The sequence below is a fragment of the Rhea pennata genome, chromosome 3 (genome assembly GCF_028389875.1).
Source record: "Rhea pennata isolate bPtePen1 chromosome 3, bPtePen1.pri, whole genome shotgun sequence".
Taxonomy (NCBI): domain Eukaryota; kingdom Metazoa; phylum Chordata; class Aves; order Rheiformes; family Rheidae; genus Rhea; species Rhea pennata.
The window spans coordinates 57,498,899-57,514,461 of record NC_084665.1 but is presented as its reverse complement, the minus strand read 5'-3'; positions in this window follow the sequence as shown (position 1 = coordinate 57,514,461).

Below are 15,563 nucleotides of genomic sequence, written 5' to 3'. Positions count from 1 at the left end.
CTGTCACTGGGCAGGCTGATTTAGCCCATGCAAGATCCGAGCTCTGATGAAATCTCAGTTTCAGCCATAGCATGCAACAATGAGTCCTATGTGACAGCTGTGCATTTAGCCTTTATTTTCAAAATTCAGTATTTTTCAATACCTTTGTTGCAATTAATTTGACTGTCCCTAACATTAAATCACTGCTTCTCTGACATTCAGTGGCGCACTGTCGTGTTAATTGTCTCACTCGGTAATTGCCTCCGTTGCCCTTTCTTCCCAAGGCGATTGTTATTTTTTCCTCCGAGGTTTGCAAATCTGCCAATGGCTCCCACAGTTGCCTCCCAACCTCACATTTCAGTGACCCCATCTCTGCAGGCTACAATCCTTCTCACACTTAGCATTAACTCAGATCAAAAAGTCCAGTCCCCAAAGAACAGCTGATTATGTTCCTCTACTGCCAGCTACGTCCCAGTGAATCCCAAATCAAATGTGGAGCAAACCTAGCTCTTTGCAGACAGGTACGCGCCTTGCCGCTATAGGTGCCTGCGTGCCCCTTCAGTCTGCATATGGACATTCTCAGGGCACGCAGGTGCAGCCACAGTTTGTTTCAGGCATCCACATGGGACTGCTAGGAGAAATGATATTTTTTAACTTGTGGTAATAGAGCATCAATTTCTTCCAAAAGTCACATATAGGATGATATGTCATACATACCACATGAACTATCAGCACTTTTTTTTTTCTGTTTTAAGCAGCTATCTCATTTTAGTCCTATCTCTGCAGTGTCCCACTCAGTTGCTTTCAGATACAGTCGGTGATCAAGTTCCTCTGAAAGTCATCAAGTTGCCTTTTCAGTGGGCCGAAGTTCAAGTGAAGCTAAAGAAGCTAAGCTGCAATGGAATAAAAAGAAAGTATTCCAATGGAGAAACAAATGGTTAAAAGATAAGACACAAAGGATGACAGTAAAAGATCAGTTTCCCGGTGGAGAAAGGTCACCAGTGTAGTCGCACAGGAATACATACTGATTGATCTAATCATAACCAACCTGAAAAATGGGACAAGATGAAGCAAGTCTGCTGACAATACTAAGTAATTCGAAGTAGTAAATTTAAAGCCATCTGCTAAGAGCTGGAAGGCTGTCCTAATGCAGAATGACTTGGAAATAAAAAAGGTAGCCAAATTCATTATTGATAAATGTAAGGTAATGTACATGAGAGGAGAAAAAAACAACTTTATATATGCAATGTTAGGCTCCAAAATAGCTATCATCACTGTGGAAAGCAATCTTGAGGTTATTATAAATAGGTCTATGAAAATGTCAGCTCAGTGCTCAGTAGCATTTTAAAAAGCGAATTGAATACTAGGAAAGAAAGAAAATCCAAAACAAAAAATATCATGATGCTACTGTATAGATTCATAATGTGACTGCATTTAAATGATGTATGCTACTCTTTCTCCCTCCTCCTAGCTCCAAAACGTGGATGAAAAGTAAGAGGCTCCAAAGTATGGAACAGTTTGTCTGTGACAGATGGTTAGCCGAACTGGGAGCCTTTGTCCGGGAGACCAGAATACCAGGCAGGACATCTGATAAATTCTGAAACAATCTTAGGTGGCTAGAAGGAAGCAAATAGGGAATAACTGTTCACTGTCTTCCAGTATAAGAACATTAAATGAAACCCCTAGTGACATGTTCAAAGAAAGCAAAGGGAGATATTTCTTCAAACAACCATAGTTCAGCTGTGTAATTCTAGGAGGCTAAAGGCACTGAATTCTCTGTGGATTGGAAAGCTAGCCAGAAGAGCCTGTGAAGGTGAATCCGTTCGAGGGCTACCAGATAGAAAGACACAGAATTTCCCTAAGCTGCGATCTCAGGAGCACGGCAGAGTGGTCTGCGGCAGCATCACTGCACACTTGCTCCATTCCTGTGTCTTTCTCCAGTGGGCACCCACCACTGAGGGACTGTGCTGGGACCCAGTACTACAGTTCTGATAGTTTTAGGTTGTCCTGATCCTTTAGGGGATCAGAATCAGATCCAAAGTTTATATTTTCCTCCTCAGAAGTGAGGGGGTCACACATAGCGCTGATACATATTTTAGACTGTTATAAAATGTAATTTGATCTAAGTCAGAAGGGAGGTGTAAACTGTGTGACTTGGATTAATTTGGCATTCAGTGGGTGTGTGAATGATGGCATACGCACCAATGCAACAGATGGTCTGGGCAGCAGAAAAAAATAACTAGATAGCTATAAAAGAAGGAAAGCTCCCTCCAGCCAAATTGTGATCATCACTTCACCAGGATAAACCTAAATAAATTCCATTGAAGGGACAGAGCTGTTTACCTCTTCCACCTGAGGAATATCTTGGGTCTTTGCTGAATTTTGCCCCATTTCTTATTGAAATTTCATCTGTTTCCTCCAGGCTGAATATGGCTCCTTAGGTTGTTAACTCTATTTTGTTAAATCTTTTCTGGAGTAGTATTTAGACTGATCTCCAGGAAATTGAAATCTTAAATACACCGTTCCTCAGCCCTACACACCTCTGGAGTGATTGCTGGTGTAAAGTGGAAGCAAGGCTGACGGATAGCGGCATAACTATAGCAATGCTCATGACATTGCAGGCTGTTCCAGGTTGCTCAGCATCGTGGGCAAGCACGAAATCCTGGAAACCTGTTTCACTCCAGCTAAAGGATTCCTGAAGTGGTTGAAAGGTTCAATCCTTAAACAAAACCACAGCCCGGAACTGCAGTAAAGATACATCCCAAACACATATGTCCTCCACCTCTCTTTTTCTTCTCCTTTCCTTTTCTCCCCTGCGCAGCTGTTGGTGCTCTGGCCACCTGGGCATCAGGGACATGCTCTGCTCATGGGACACAGTGATACAGAACACACAGGTGTGTGTTGCACAGTATTGTGCAAAGAATATTTCAGATTGGTCCCAAAGCAAAAAGCTTTCTGCATGCCCTAAATGGATAGCAAGATAAATAATGACAATACAAACGCATTGAGATGATAAATGTAATACTAAAATGGAGAGCTTGGTGACAGATCTTTATTCCAAAATAATATTTTCTACATTATTATTAGAAAGGGTTTTTTCCTATTTTTGCTTAATCTGACAAACACAATTTCTATTACCCTAACCATGAATGCTTGTCAATAGCAACTTTAAATACTCAGAGCCTGATCTGATTGCAGGGAAAAAAAAAAAGAAAAAAAAAAAGAATGACTCATCTGGTTGCACATAAAACACTGAATTCTTATAAATGTATCCTGTATATCTGTATACTTAATCAAATCTCAGATATGAGGATACTATATTGTTTCCAAGTAAAAACAGCATCCAGATCTCTGTGTGGGTGGATATAATAAAAAATCCTATGATGTATTGTATATGTCCCTCCACTATTTTCAAATACAGTTCTGAATTATTAATATCTAAAAATGGAATTGTCCAGCTCTCCCCTTGTGCATCATTGTTTACTTCAATTAACCTAAATTTAGCAGGAAATGCAGAATAATTAATTGTGCAGCATAAGCAGAGAAGACTCCCAACCATTTCGGAAAGACCCTGTTCCAGAGATGGCAACAATCTTTAGAGTCAAGTTCTTAATTATATTTTTCATTGCTATAATCTGCTGCTAAAGTCTGCTGATTTATGACTCAGCCACTTGATATGCTGTGATGAACTCCTCGTTTTCACAAACCAGAGGGAGAAGGGTGGGGCTCTCTCACTTCATCCTCCATATCCAGGGCCTCATTTACCAAACAGATGCAAATATCCATGTGCATCAGGCATCTTAATTTAACTTTGCTTCAAGTTTTCCTTTGGGAGCCATCAGTGCAAGAGGCTGACTCTTCTGCCTACAATTTCCTCCACAGGTTTTGCAGACTCCCTGCCCCAGCGGCCCCAGGCCCCCTTGCTCAGCACCTGCACCTCAGTGTGTTGCAGTTATGAAAAGTCTGTGATTAAGCATAACTGGGCTATTTCCTCAGCCTGTGTCTCTGGGAAGTCGGTGGCCTCCCCAAAATTCACATTTGATTCATAAGAGCAGACGACTCAAGAAATGCTTACAAATGGGGTACACCTTGCTGCAGGCCAGCATACAAATGTGCAGCTGCACGCAATGGGGCTCTGCTGGGGACAATTAAATCTGTTGAAAGCACAGAAGCATCCTGGAAGAGTTGCTAACCTCTTCCAACAGGCTCTGCTCTCCCTTGCCCCGTGGCCACCGTGCCAGCCCCCAAACCACCAGTCTCTCAGCTTCTATTCTGGGCTATTCAAAGCCTTCAAGTCCATACGCTCCACGCTCTCCACTCTCTCCTCTATGGCCACAGCATATCCCCAGGCAGCCCCTCACACTGCAGATGCAGAGATGGCTGCACAGCCCATGCCCCTCCCCACATGCACCCCAAAAATGGCCAGGGTCTCTTGTCACCTGCTCCCACAGGGACCAGCATCGTGCTTGTCCCTTTGGTGCATGCAGCCTAATACCCTGCTCTGCACTCTCAGGGCCTCTTCCCGCACACTGGCACGTGCCTGATGGTAGTGCCTCCAAATCCCACTAACCATAGACACCCACTTAAAAAAAGGGAAACAAAGTTAACTTCAGTCCCCAACATGCCCAGACTGGAATATTAAACAGAGTCCTTATTCTGGAGGTGTAATGAGGTTCACCCTTATCTTGCATCAAATGGCTTCACAGCTCAGCTGTTCTCTATTCTGAATAGACCCTCATGTACCTCACTGACTTTAGCTCTTCTTTATTCACTACCACAGAGCTTGATACTAGCAATGGATGGGTAGGAACAGAGAAAACAGCACATTTATTCGTCTTTTTAAAATTACCTTTGTCTCCTTTGGAGAGTTAGTTGGTTGGCTCTAGCAGCGACCTCACATTCCTGCCATCACCACCAGAAATGGAGGAAGGTATATTTTGGCAATACATTCACATGGAGTTTGTGAGTACAGCTTGGGATCTCAGAGAGCTAGCTTCAGGAAAAGGAATTTATAGAAGACTAGATAATCAGAATAAAAAGGCACAGCCCGTGCTTCTTACACACTAGATTGCATCTTAACTCCTATCAAGACTGAGTATCTCAGCAATGGAAAACTTTAGCAAACTAGCAGAGCATTCTGCATACTATTGCTCTTCAAAACTTCAGAGATGTACAGATGACACCTCTTGATTTTCATTCATGTATCCAAAACATGATATATTAAATGACTTACCTAAAAGCTTATTTCTAAAACATATTTCATAATCATAAAGGAAAAAAATCTATTAATCATTTCTCGTTACTCCTATATACACCTTAAATATTCTTTCAGTATCATATAAATTAGGAATCATGTAATTTTACATTTCCACTTGTAGATAATGATAAGTAATCTCAATATTTCAGTGCACATGTTCTGGGTCAGATATTCAGCTTCATCTCTAGTGAAGTTAGAACATTATACGTATATATTCATATCACAGAATCATATGCGCATAATACGATTTCCAGAGGGAGCGGATTGAAAGCAGCACTCAGTCAGGAGTTATATGAAGGTCTTTGAATGTGACTCTAAAGCTAGAAACTGATGGCAAAAAAGATTAGAAATGAACAGGGAACATTATTAATATTGCAAGATCTGGAGGATACTAGATGATTTGGAGAATGTTTTCTAGGACCTGTTCAATCTTTTCATATAAGAGGAAAAATGCTATACCAGACTACTTTAAAATAGGTAAATTGGCTAGTTTACAAATAGCTTGGATGCTTTCCACTCATTTATAATACATAGTTCTGGCCTCATATAGGTTAATCACAACTTCTGAGGGCAGATAGAAAACACTTCTTTTACAACATTACAGTACTCTGTTCTCTCTACCATAAAGTTTACCCCTAAATGCAAGCCTGCTTTATTTTTTTAGCAACTCATTTATCCCATACTGAAGTCAAAAGTCAGACGAGCAAGGGAGATATAGCTTACAACTTTCTGACTTCTGGCAGCATCCCAGCTGCTGATGGATATGAAGGATCTAGACTTTTTAACGTTACTTTCCCTTTTTCTTTGTTGTTCTTTAAAAGTATTGGGGAGAAATCACATTGTTTCTCATGTGTTTGTACTAGGAATGAAGGCTATGGTACAGAACCCCGTTCCTGAGATACAGTGGCACTTCCCACTGTAAGGATGAGCCTACCTGTGGCCAAGAAAGCCAATAGTCTCCTGGGGTGCATTAGGAAGAGTATCGCCACCAGGCCGAGGGAGGTGATCCTGCCCCTCTGCTCAGCCCTGGGGAGGCCTCATCTCGAGTGCTGTGTCCAGTTCTGGGCTCCCCAGTACAAGAGAGACATGGAGCTGCTGGAGAGAGTCCAGCGTAGGGCTATGGAGATGATCAGAGGGCTGGAGCATCTACCCTATGAGGAACGGCTGCGAGAGCTGGGCCTGTTTAGCCTGGGGAAGAGAAGACTGAGGGGGGATCCTATCAATGTCTACAAATACCTGAACGGAGGTTGTCAAGGGGATGGGGCCAGACTCTTTTCAGTGGTGCCCAGCAACAGGAGAAGGGGCAATGGGCACAAACTGAAAGATAAAAAGTTCTACCTGAATATAATGAAAAACTTCTTTCCTGTAAGGGTGACAGAGTGCTGGAACAGGTTGCCCAGAGAGGCTGTGGATTCTTCTTCTCTGGAGATACTCAAAACCTGCCTAGGTGTGATCCTGTGCTCTAGGTGACCCTGCTTGAGCAGGGGGTTGGACTAGGTGATCTCCAGAGGTCTCTTCTAACCCCAGCCATTCTGTGGTTCTGTGTGATTTTGTGATTCTATGAATACATCTGCACTGTGCAGGCAATAGTGACTTTGCCCCAGCTCCAGGAGTGATTTGACTGCTGTGAGGATAGGATGACTCTGCGTGTCAGCAGTGCTAGGGGCCACATGTGGAATTTTCCATGTAGGAGTTTGGTGATGGGGCTGTGGGAGGAATTTGCTGCTGGTTTTGTAGGAGTGATTTTGCCTGTGCAGCCACCTTTGAGGGGTAGTGTAGAAAGCAGGGAATTAACTCAGCATGAATGCGTGAACATGAAGGACTTTTGTGGGGGACCATTAAGTACAGTTTCAGGGCAAAGCTGGGGTTACCTATGAGGTGCAAATTGGTTGGTGTGGAAAAATGAATTGAGGAAGATGGGGAGAGATGGGAGGATTTTGAAAGGGACTTGGAAACTCAAGACCTGGCTAACTGCTTTAGTCATTTTCTTCAGCTTGACTAGACTGAGCATGGCCAGGCTTAACTGAAGTCTTCCCACAGACCTCATTCTACAATCTGAACCACAAACAGCTGAGGAGAAGGGGGAACATTTGCAAAAAAAACTGGTCTTGAGCTGTAACATCTGTTAAATAAATTGTGACATCCCCTCTCACCAGAGCAGACCGGGATGAAAGTGCCATGTTGTTATTCCTCAAATGAATCAAGAGGTTTGTTTCAAAAGAAGGTATTGCAAATTATCAAACCAATTACCAAATTCTTATCCTGCTATTTTAATGTAAATAAAGTTCAGACAGACACAGGAACTCATATTAGCTAAACAAGAAGTAGTGTAATGCCCCTGGAGTCTTGGCAGGAAATGAGCAAAACCTGCCTTTTCATGACCTTGTTGAGTATCTTGATGTAATCCCTCACCTACTACTGTACTGTATATAATAAAGGTATTAAGTTCAGAGAGTCTCTCTCCTTTCTTTGAATAACCAAAGGAAATCAAAGAAGAATTTTAAATTTTAGAATTAAACTCAGATCACATTTACCTAGGAGAAAGGCATGGACTTGAAAGCAGAGGCACACAAGTTTGGTGTCCTGTTTGAGCGAGGTGGGTGGTCCTATTTGGCAGATAGACAGGAAGAGGCAGAGGAATAAGGGTGCAAAGGCTGTGTCCTGTTTGGGAGAGGTGGGATGAGCAGTAGTGGTGGCAAGAGAAGTGGTATGCTTTTGCCTGGGGGAAGAAAGGATAGAAAATGCAGAAGTGTGTCCTGATTGAGAGAGAAAGGATGTGCAGTTGGGGAGGGGCAGCAGAGCCTAAGGTATGGGGGCAGTATGGAGGCTGGGACGGGGGGAGACGGAAGAATGAAAATTTATTTCTAGTATAAATCAAAGCTACAGCTCCAAGCGGAGGCCCAATCTTTTCTAGTTGGCCAGGCTCTGCTCACACAATGTCTTGATATGGAACCAGAATATGCTGGGAAGGTAAGTGCAACAAGTGCTCTGAGAATTTCCTTCAAGATGTGAAAGGCAGCCAGGAGTTCACTTAGAGAAAAAATCACATTGATACACCATTGAATACAGAAGTTGTTTAAGCAGATGTTTCCTTTATGCCTGCTAATAAAGGCAAAAGCCTGCAATTGGGGGGGGGGGGGAAGCAGATAAATAATATTAAAAAAAATGTTATTTCTTGAATTCTAAAGCTGAAAAGTTGTGCAGAGTGTTCCTGCTGCCTTTGGGTTTGCAATGACAACCTGGATTAACATGTCTGTATGAATTTTAAAAGGCCATGAGCTCACCAGGGTGCTGGGAGAGTGACAGTTTGGCAATCTGTTGCAAGTATTTAGTGGCTTTATTACAGGAGAACATTATACTGGGTACATAATGCAGGCTATTGTTAAGCTTTTTAAAACAATACATAGATTAATAAGTAATTGAAATTAGCCTAGTGGAATAGGAGGATATATTCCTTGTAATCAAGCAATAAATGATGCAAAATATGGCAGGATCCCAAACTCCATTAAGAATAGGTGTTTAACTAAGTGGTAGCTTAACCAAACGTGACACCAGCCTACAAATAGTTGTGTTAATTTTACTGAACAAGCTACAGATGCTTAACCAATACTTAAATGTATAATAATGCCATGTTTGCAGGATTAGTCCTTCCGCTTCTCTGTAGCCTTTTCAGATGCAAAAACATGGGCAGTGTTTTACCTCCAAAAGTGTCGGGAATGTATGTACTGCACTCTCTCCCGACCACGTGGCAGAAGCTGCTTAAAATGGGGCTTCATGACATTCAGAATGCACAATCACTGTGAATTTAGTCACTTCTAGTCACAGTTTCCAAATTTCACACGGAAATAACTTCTGTGCAATATTAGCAACAAGAAAATTGCCTGAGAGTAAGAAGGATATTGCTGTTTATAAACTGCATTCATTCATGATCACTTGTACCAACTGAAGAACAATTTGGTGAAGTAAGAATATAATACATTGATCAAAACTATATAAAAGGTCAGGATTGTTCAGGTCAAAGTATTTAATTTTGCTGTCTCTAAAAAAATACAATAAGGGACAAACTGGTTTGGTCAAAACATCGGGATCCTCATCTCTTCTCAGAACTGAGCTTCGGGAAAGTTTCTTCTGGGGTTCTGCAGTAAGTGTTTTCTTTCTGCTGGTTTCCAGATGAGCCAGGAGAAGTAGTACAGAAACACTGGTAGAATAGTTATTATCACAATATTTCCAGGCCACATTTCAAGAAAGAAAGCAGAAATTCTAGTATAAAGTCTTTTATGTATTACTAGTATATTACCAGCCCATTCACAATATGCAGACAGTTGAGACATGCATTCGAGCGTTTGGATGTTTCATAGTGATAACACAGTCCCAAGTGTTGGGAAATGTGAAAATTTACACTCCCTGAAACAAAATCTGTATCACATTCAGGACCTTTTTTGTTGACACGACTGGTGCATCTTCATTATGCCATTATCCAGGTAATCTGTATCTGAGCCTAACCACGATCCCGATAGTTCCGCAAAAATGTTCTGGTCACATCTCTACAGCTTATATTTATATACTGAGACAGTGCATGAACTACTGGTGACTGGGACACAACAGCTGCTTTTTTATGCTGACACAGTCTGTGGTACTTTCCATGTCCCGTTTGTCACCTGTGAGACAACATATGGGGAGAACATTAGGAACTGGACGATTATCTGAATTCAAGTCATTTTGCCTCAGATTTTGCCACCAAATGTGTGAGTTGCAGCCTAGTATAAACTCATTTAATTAATTAACCCTCCATGCAAGTTAACCTTTCCCCCTCAGAAGTCTACAAAGACTTTTTTAACAAGGGTAGAAGTAAAATGCCTGGGATAAAACTCACATAAGTGCTCCCATTAGCAGGCAAGTCACAACACACCTAAAATCCATTTGTCTGTGTGACTTTCAATGCAATAGTGACAGCAGTATGAAACTGTCCAGAAATACAAGGAACTGGATTGTACCAACAGAGTAAAAAAAAAAAAAAAAAAAATGTCAGCAAGAATACGTTTAAAAGTATCATTTAATTATTCAATGCAATGACCCCAAAGTGTGTTGTTAACATGAATCAATTTATCTCTCATAGCCCTCCTTTTGTAGATATCTGTCAGTATTTTCAGTTCTTAAATAACAGATGTAGATTATGATTATGATCTGAACCTACCAAAGTCAACAGAAGTTTTTCCTTGGGAGAGCAAGCTATGCGTTTTGCCCTGCAACACAGACAGAGGATCTACTGACACTTGTTTCTCTGCCTTCAGACTAAGAAAAAAAATGTGCTTCCAGCTATCATAAATTCACTTTTTATACCTGTAACAAAAAATACACTAGGCACTACTTTATTGACTAAATAGTGGCTAAGCAAATAGAAGTATGTAGCAAAGACACTAGCTATCACTTATTATTAATAATTAATTACTTGAAGACCAAGAACAGTCTATGGCTATTTTCAATCATCAAGGTCCAGAACTAAAATAATCTTTTACATGAATCTGATTTTCTTCCCATCTAGTCCTGGCTATATTCACTTAAAGTAGTAGAAAAGTATGATAGCAGCAAGCTCAAGCTCTTTCAGGTTGAATTTTTAACATGTTAGCTGATTTATTAAATCCTAGCCAACAAATCCTCAGCATTAAGCAACACAGGTTTATCCATGAATTTGTTTTAGAAAAATCATTTGGAGAGCTATCAGTTGAAACACAAAGGGTTAAAACTATAAATAATGGCTGCTACAGTCATTTCTATTGTTTATCATTCACAGGAAGAAGACAATAACAGAAGTGTCTGGAAGGAAAATTGGAGTAGATCTGAGTTTAAAATGAGTTTTGTATTTTGTAATGGAGATTAAAAGGAAACCTTAAAAAGAAGCAGCAGAGGATGCTGGCTTACTCCATCACAGATCAAGCTGTCCAATGAGCTCATTACTTCTACTGTTGCTAGTAAGTAAAATGTTATCGTTACAGTATTTCTGGTTTTCTGTAGAATCAGCAAAGGTTCTCCTGCCCCTACAGAGGGATGCTCCGGAAGCCCTGTGCTGTCTGAAGATTTAGGACACTGCCAAAAAGAAATAGGAAGTGCCATGAAGCTCAAAATCACTCATTTAAAGCAGCATATTAAGTTCAGAAAACATGTAAATGAAATATCCCATGTAAAACTGTTCACAGAGAACTAATCAGCTTCTCTTTGCCCTTTGAATGAAAAATCACAAGTGGTTACTAACAGAAAGAGGAGTGTTGGCGGTCATGTCCAGTTTATTTGCTAATTCAGCAACATCTGCAAAGCAGGGTACTATTTTGTAAACTGTTAGAAAATCTTGGCATTATCGATCAATGTCAAGGCGGCCCCAGCTTCCATTGACTCTCTATTCATGAGCTTATTACCCAATTGATTTCTACCACCATACCATAGTGCACAAGAACACCTGGCTGAAATAGCAATGAGCCATTTTTCCAGCTAGGTATTTTCCTTCTGGGAAGCAGTCCTCTTTAGTTTTATTTATAATATCAAAGCTTCATATATTTTCAAAAAATCTAGACATGAACAATTTAGACTGTCAGTTTTGCACTTCCATCCAGTAAACAAAAAACTTCCCTGTGATTTGAACATACTGAAGGGAATCTTTTTTCACTGGATAGTGGACACAGATCATACAAATCTTTGCTTAGCTAAAAGTCTGAAGCACGGGTTGCTGTGTTCCAGCATAAATATGGGCAGAGTGTTGTCTGCAAGAGTTAAAATGTACTGACTGTAAAAAATGCACGGTACAGCACCATCCTTATTCTCTCAACCACTCCCATATTATGGTGCTGTTTAGGAGTACGATGACTTTCCATACACCCAGCTTGAGCTAGGCTCAGGATGTCAAAGTAGGTTTTTCCTGTTTGTTTTAACAGAGGTGATATATCTCCAAAGATCTGGCTGGAATTCCAGTTACAAACTGACTGCTCTCATGTCTCCTTCCCTAAAAAAATATTTCTAGGAATCCCTCTGCTTATTTTAAGCATTTTCTAAAATAAAATCACTATTATCCTTCACCTCCTGGACTGCAATTTTACATCCTTGTCAAATGAAGCAATTGCCAGTACACTTGCACTGATGAGAAGGTTGCTGAGGAATATTTGGTGCACTCCACGTGGGAAAGAAATGCTGCATTTTTCCAAGGTCCAACCTAGAATCATAGTGAAAGAGTGACACTATTCTACCAGTAATATTAGAATTCATTTGCTGAGCTTTACACTATTCCTATTTTTTCCTTGCTCGCCTCTGTGCTTGATTTTGATGAATCCATCAGTTCACTGTAATAGTGCCTGTGCCTGAGCAGTGATGAGATCACTATATGACTTCTCCTCTCACAGTGAATTTCACCTTAAAACAGGTAATAAATACAGTTAATAACTTCACTTTACAAAAATGCTTCCCTCCTCTCATCCCTACCCATTATCTTTTTTCACAAGGAGGGTTTTCTTAAGATTTATCTCAGTGCCAAAGCCTCCGTGCCTTTTCCATCACAGTATCTGTTCTCATACCACGTGGTGCTGGCTAACGCTGTGCAGTCAATTATGCAGTATCTGGGCAGAGAAGCAATCACAGCACATACCAATGCTAAAGTAATCACATGATGTGTCTTTCTTAACATCATCTTTACCACTGCTGCTAGTGGGGAAGGGTCTTTAAAAAACAATCTCGAGCCATTTTAACAACTCTATCTCTTTTTCTACTTTAGTAAGATACTTGTTCTGTGCTAGACACAATCAAAATATACTTACAGAAAGGCTTACAGAAAGGAGAGGTTTTTGTTAGTACTATTCCAGTTTAACAAGTAGCAAAGCTCATACTTTTTATACACTGACATTTAATGTAGCAGTAAAGATACAAGCAAAATTACACACACACACACACATCGCCAAGATTGGGCTTGGCTGTTTTTCTGTTCTTAAAGTGGGTAAGCAAAACTGTTTTCCATACCTAGACTAAAATCACCTTAACTCTAACTGCATTCATCTTTTTTAACTTGCAGCACTGTGGGATGTATTCATAATCAATATGATATGAAACATTTTCATGATTTCATTTTTCATTTAGGAATTTGAATAATGATTCCTCCCCCTGTTTTTGTAACACCAGTACTATAACATTACACAATGTTGCCTGGGAGGAACACGAAATACTACAAAATGACAAAATACAAAAGGTGACTTATATACCTGTAATTCCTCTGCTCCCACAGCTAACATTTACCATCCTACCCTCTATAATTTCTGCTTAATGCCTTAGCTTTCACTCTTACAGTCTGAAACCTGAATCTCCCAGCTACAAAGAAAAGCTTATCACTTCAATTCATTCATGGACAAACTATTCAAATTCAACTGTCAATCAATGGTCCATTCCAGCATCCAAGAAAATTTGTATTTATCATGGGTGTTTAGATGATAGATTTTTATAGAGAGCTACAATAGAGAAAATGTGTTTAATGACAACATCATGCCGACAATAAATTTTCTGCAGATAAGATTTGCATTATATGTTAGCTGTTTACAGAGCATCCTTATGGATGCTCTGTAAATGTAAAGGAAGACATATTTCTCATTTGATTACATATTCCAACAAAATTAAAAACACTAGCCCATAGGAAAGCAATTTGAACAAAAAAGCCTAGCTGGCCCTTTGCCTTTTCTTTCTGTTCCCTTTCCATCCTCTTCATTTCCTTCCATCCTATTTACTCCATTATTTTCCTGTCCCAACTTTTTTTTCTTCCTATTCTTCTCTTACTTTGGAAAAAAGTATATCAAAAGGAGACAAAAAACAGATGCACGCATATTTTACTCCCAGTTTTGACCGTTTTATGGATTTTTTTTATACGACCAAGGATTAAAACTAATCAACAGATGGTTGGCAACATGAATATTCATGAACTATGAAATACTGTATTACTCTGTCAAGTATTGCTTAGATATAAGAATGTATGTGTTGTATGATCATCACATTTTGATGTGATGAAGGCTAGCATTCGCTTTAACTATCCTACATTCTTAGAAAGTGCACGTTTTGGACAATAAGCTGTGATATACGCATGTATCCCTAGAAAAGGTAAAATGAACTAGAAATCTGCTGTATATCTTCATAAATCTCTAACACCCTCTGTTTGAAAATCAAACTGTTCCTAAGTTTCACTTCTGTGGCAGGCAGGAATAAAATATCTTAAATATTATTGAAAAAAAACTAAAAAATAATTCAGATTTGTAATTCTATAGCCTAAAGAAAATCCAAGAAACTGACAACAATGAACCAGTAAAGAAGCAATAAAATGTAAGTATTTGTTTACACTCAGACATACATTAACAACAAGAAGCAATCTATTTTACATAAGTAATAAGCTGCTGCCACCTTCTGAATAAAACTCTGAATAACTATGAATATGGTCTTTCTCACAAGGCAAAAATAACATGTGTTTTCTAATTCAAAAAAATTAGTCAACAAAGCAAATTCTGCCTTTAGCATAAATATGGAAAAATCTGCTGCACTTACACATTCTTGTTAAAGAGGTACCTCTGATAACAGTCTCAATACTTCTAAGCACTAAGTACACGTTATCCTTATCCCAAACAGGAAAATGCTTCAGCATCAAGCAGGCAGAAGTGCTGCTGAAGCAAACCAACAGTACAGTTACTTCCTTCAGCTGTATACTTCTTTAACTCTAACATATCCATCTGCTCGAATAGTCTACCCTCTCCTGGGGGATACCTTCTTCATTATGAAGCGACAGCAAGTCAGCTTTTCTCTGAGGGGTTTCTACGAGAAGGGCCACCCGGTGGGAGCTCTGCCCCCCCTTGCAGAAGCCATCCTGCCTCTCCCAGACGTGCTGTCACTCCTGCAGGCAACCCCGGGGCCACCTCACTGGTAAAACTGGGTACCCTGTGGGTGGTGGCACCAAGGAGCATTTAAACTCCTGTAAACGGGCCCCTGCTGATGGGCCGAGTGCTAGGAGCTGCTGCTCAAACAAGGGGGCCCCAAAACTTTGGTGACTGCAAACAAGTAATGAGCAACAGGCAACAGGGTATGCTTGCTCACTCTGCCAGCTCCGACCAGCGTAATGGTGGTATTTATGTTTTCTGGTAGCACAACCAATAGCAGAGGGTGCAACAAAAGCAGAGCAGTAACAAACCAGTGTCACAGCTGGCAAACCTATGCTTCACAGTCTCTGCCCATGAGTAACTCTGTTATGAACAGATCAGTCACCTTTCCAAAACTTTACCTAAACAATAAAAGCCATAACATTTTAGTTCAATTGTCAAAGCAA